Consider the following 5,289-nt stretch of genomic DNA (forward strand, 5'->3'; position numbering starts at 1 on the left):
GCTTGTCCATTTTAGGAGAGTCAGTTTACTTAAATATAGATAACAGAATCTCTCAATTCCCTCAGCGGTACTGTAACTTGCAGTTTGCTGAAACCCCTCCCTCCTGCCTGCTCTCCCCCACGCCCACATGGTGATCTGGGGCACTTGGGTCCCTGGTGTTCACATGGCCAAGCTTTCTCTTTCATTTTTGAAGTAAAGCATTAAAGTAAATAGATGGGGTATTATTTTCTTTCCATGAGCCCATGGATCATCTTGCACACCCTCGGGGTTGCACGGACCCCCTTTAGAGACCCCTGCTCCAGACTGAGCGTCAGGCCCCTTCACTTCCCCTGAAAGCCCCACGGAGGCCCCTGAAAGAAACGTCGTAGATCAAGAGGAACTGCCAGTGGCTGTGCAGTCCCCACAAGGAGAGCTCTCTCGGCCCTCTTCCCTCCAGGACCTGGCCTCCCTGAGTGTCTGTGGCTGCCCAAGAGATTCGTCACAGGCATGTGGGGTCTGGCCTGCAGCCAGTGTGGTAGGAGCGTCCACCAGAGAGCCCTGGCAGGTCACACCAGGCCCTGACCCTGCAGGCCAGGTGAGCGGCCACAATGGGCACAGGGTAGCCTGCCTCCGGCTGGGCTCGCCCTGTGGGCAGTGCCCAGCTGGTGGTCAAAAGCTGGGGAAACCCACGGGAGAGGCTACTTCTTCGGCTTCTTGTGGCATTTTTGAAATCTCATTTCCTGTCACAATTCCGAAGCAGGTGTTTCTGTTTTTAAGTGCGTCTTCAGTTGCTATTCCGGTCGTGTGAGTCGCTAGTTTTTTCCAAAGACTGAACTGCTATTTTTTCCTCTGCCGGAGGCACAGTGAGCAGCCACTTCCCTAACCAGGATCAGCTGGGGACGGAGGGCCCCTTGGTCAGCCCAAGCCCAGGGACATGGGGGCACTGCACAGACTCAGCTGGCCAGCCTGGCAGAGCAGGAAGCCACCCGCTGAGCGGTCACACAGGCCTCTACTGTGGCCCGAATCGTGCATGTAGTGTGCACCTGGCCCACTGGGAGAAGACAGACAAAAACAAGCCAGGTCCAAGTGCCCCAGTGCCTGCTTGGGGACCTCAGCCCAGAGGGCGTTGGGAGTGGCTGGGGACGAGCACGGGCCCAGAGGGAAGCCATTACAGAGCTTCTTAGATGAAAAGCCAGAACCTCAAATCCAGAAATGTGAGAATGGGGTCTATGAACACCCTGAGAACCGCCGGACACATTCAGGAGAATGTTAATTTTCATTTGAATGAAAATTTTTTTAATTAATGTAAGCATGTTACCCTCCATATAAAACATCATTTCACAGCAGTGTTTCTAGAGATTTCAGAGCCAGCTAGTACTAATTTTTAAAAAGAATGAAGCAGAGGATTTTGCCCGTGAACAGCCTCGTGGGTTTGTACTGGTGAGACGTTGCGATTTTCCCGGGAGAGGAAAGACATGGAGGAAGCACATCCTTGTACCCCAAAGAGTAGAATATTCAGTGTTTGGGTTCAGAAAAATACCATGGCAGGTCACATTAAAGTAAATGTCCTAACTTGAGTTTGGATGGTTTTTCAGGGACTTTTGGCAATTCATTTTTACACTGACGTTGGTTTTAAAGTCACATAAGAGCTATTTAAGTATATAGAGTCTAAATAAGTTTATGTTTGTACTTATTTAAGATGATGAGCAAAATAATCTAGGGCAACCCTGGGGGATTGTAAGACTTTTGGTTTCCTTTGTTTAACAAAGGTTTGTACATGACTCAGATTTAAAAATCAATGCTGTCATCAGGCGAGGTGGCTGACACCTGTAATCCTGGCACTCTGAGGGGCTGAGGCGGCGGTTAGATTGCTTGAGCTCAGGAGTTTGAGACCAGCCTGAACAAGAGGGAGCCTCCATCTCCAAAAATAGCCTGGCGTTGTCTTAGGCACCTGTAGTCCCAGCTACTCGGGAGCCTGAGGCAAGAGGATCTCTTGAGCCCAAGACTTTGAGGTTGCTGTGAGCTGTGACACCACAGCACTCTACCCAGGGGCAAGACAGTGAAACTCTGTCTCAAAAAAGTGAAAATAAAAATAATGACTCTCGTGACTCTCATTTGAATCAGATGTCCACAATTATCTACAAGAAAGGCCAGGGCTGGAAGAAATAAGTCACGGTCTGTTAGGGATTAGGACTAAGACACTAGAGAGGTCTGTTGTCACTGATGTGTTTACTGAGAGCTGAGGCCAAGCAGACGTGAAGGAGGCTAGAAAGGTGAGGCTAACAGCTGGGGAAGAAAGAGCAAGCCCTGTTTACCACCACACATAAATACACACACAGAGACACACGTTTCCCCAGGGAAGCAGCTGCAGACGCCCCAGAGGCCACACTAGGCAGGTGAGGTCATCGCCCTGGGAGTGAAGTGGCTGTCCGCCTGGCTCTTTACTGGTGGGGATGGTGGGGGTGGTGAGGCCTCTCGGGCTCTCTGGTCTCCCTTGCTGGTTTAAGGGGTCACTGAGGTTAGGTCTGGGCTATCACAGCTGGGAGGGCAAGGGTCACAGCTTTTGGGGGGGTTGTTCCTCAGACTTCTCAGGAACCACAGTGCTCAGTGGAACAAAATAAGAAATGCAGCAGTACCAGAGGTTTAGAGCCAGAAATGGCAAAGTTCATGCAAGTCAATGAACAAGTCCCTAATGTAATAAATCTCCAGCCCTGCCCGTTGTGGGGTGGGGACCCCACAAAGGAGCTAGTCCAATCCATGGTCCTCCTGCTGCTTCTAGCAATCAAGCGAGAGAGTTGGCACCAGAAGCCCTTGGGACAGAAACCCCAGAGAGCTGGACTTTCTGCCTTCTGAGATAGGAACCTGCTAGAACAGTGGTTCTCAACCTTCCTAATTGCCGCGTTGTTACAAATGGAAAAAAGGGGTCGTGACCCACAGGTTGAGAACTGCTGTGCTAGAATCTTCTCACTTGGAAGGAGGTGGTTGATAAAGAAGACAAAATAATGCTAGTAACTTAGAAACAAATGGAGCAAATAAAGCACTGGGGAACTACTCTGTAAAAGTAAGACATGTATATTCTCCCAGGTTTGGAGGCTGGATGTCCAAGATCAAGGTGTAGGCAGGTTTGGTTTCTCCAGAAGCCCCTTACCTTGGTTCCCAGATGGCCTATGCACTGTCTGCACCTGGGCTTTTCTCTGTGCACACATGTTCCTGGTGTCTTGTCCTCTTCTTATAAGTACACCAGTCCTACAGAATTAGAGCCAAACCATTATGAACTCGTGCAGCTGTGAATTACCTACTCTTTAAAGATACTATCTCCAAATAAAGTCACATTTCACAGTATTGGGGGTTAGGACTTCAACATACGAATCTGGGAGGAGGCACACAATTCAGTCCATGGCACCAATAAAGTGACATTGTGTGAGGTGTGGAAGTTCTGGGCCCCTGGTGCATCCCTGGCAGTGGGGTCCCTGAGGAGCAGGTGGCAGCTTCACTCACATCCTGAGAAGGCTGGGGCTCCGGGAATGGCTCATCTTTCACCCTTTTCAGCCCCTGACCTTTGGCCCAGACTCCTGTCACTTGGCTGCAGGCTGTTGAAACACTGCATCTGTCTTGCTTACTGTGGAACAAAGAGACTATTTTCTCATTGACCTCACGGGCTTGTTCATTGATGTGCATTAGTCTAGGTAGGCCTCAGTGGCACTGGGCCCTGGGCACCATTCCAAAACCTGGTCAGGACAGCACAAGCCACCTCAGGTGCCCTTTTGGATTCTATTTACTCAGACAATTAAGCAATACACACAGCTTCTGGGCCTAACTAACACACACATCTCACTCTGGGTGCAACTTCACATGCTGGTTCCATGAGTCGCCTTTCCCAGAAAATACAGATACTCTAGGGCAGGGGTCCTCAAACTTTTTAAACAGGGGCCAGTTCACTGTCCCTCAGACCATTGAAGGGCCAGACTGCGGGCTCCAGGATGAGTCGGCTGCTAAGCAGGACAGGCAGCAGCAGCAAAAACACTCGGCAGGCTGGATAAATGTCTTCAGCAGGCTGCATGTGGCCCACGGGTCGTAGTTTGAGGAGGTCTGCTGTAGGGAATAGATGATGCTGCCAGTAGCAGTGTTCCATGCCTGCTCAATGGGTCTTTCAAGTACAGTGAATAGTACCAAACTCCACTTCCATCCATGACTAAACAGGTAAATCAGACCAACTGCTCCACCAAAGACAAGTAGAAAAGCTGGACTAAATATAACAATTACTGAAGGCATCAGAGAGGCTTACATGAGATTGAAAAATTACTAAGTCGGCTCGGCGCCTGTGGCTCAAGCGGCTAAGGCGCCAGCCACGTACACCTAAGGTGGCGGGTTCGAATCCCCAGCCCGGGCCCGCCAAGCAACAATGATGGCTGCAACCAAAAAATGGCCAGGCGTTGTGGCGGGCGCCTGTAGTCCCAGCTACTTGGGAGGCTGAGGCAGGAGACTCGCTTGAGCCCAGGAGTTGGAGGTTGCTGTGAGCGTGATGCCATGGCACTCTACCCAGGGGGATAGCTTGAGTTTCCGTCTCAAAAAAAAAAAGAAAAATTACTAAGTCAAGGTCTCTAGAGAACAGAGATTCAGGTAGATAAGTCTGGAGCCTAGGTGCACTTTCTGATTACATGGAAAGCAGATGAGGGATTTAGCATGGCCTGTGGAAGCTTCATAGACCACTGGGCAGGGATATGTAACTATGATAGCATAAAAATCAGAAGTGGAATAAATGGGATTAATGTTTTTCTAAGGAACTCATATTGTTTGAAAAGAGGTAAATGTACTAATTTATTTTAGAATTTGATAACTCAGAGAAATATGTTATAATATCTTTTTGATTATGTTTGATCATGTTTTTAGAAAGAAATGAGGCTAAGAGCTAGGAAAGAAAGAGCAAGTCCTGTTTACCACCACACGCACACACCCGGGTTTCCCTGGGAAAGCAGCTGCAGACACCCCAGAGACCACAGCATGCAGATGAGGTCATTGCCCTGGGAGTAAAGTGGCTCTCCCCTGGCTCTTCACTGGCAGGGGATGGGGGGGTGGGGGGTGAAGCTTCATGAGCTCACTGGCGTCCTTTGCTGGTAGATTGGGGGGTCGCAAAGGTTAGGTCTGAGCTGTCACAGCCTGGAGGGCAAGGATCACAGCTTTTGGGAGGGTTGTTACTCAGACTTCCCAGAAACCACAGTGCTCATTGGAACAAAATACATATAATTACCAAGAGATGAGAAAATCAAATAATTTTAAAAGAAATAAGGCAATAAAGAAAAGTGAACACAG

Source organism: Otolemur garnettii, unplaced genomic scaffold (assembly GCF_000181295.1).
Source record: "Otolemur garnettii isolate 467f Iridium unplaced genomic scaffold, OtoGar3 scaffold00012, whole genome shotgun sequence".
Lineage (NCBI taxonomy): Eukaryota > Metazoa > Chordata > Mammalia > Primates > Galagidae > Otolemur > Otolemur garnettii.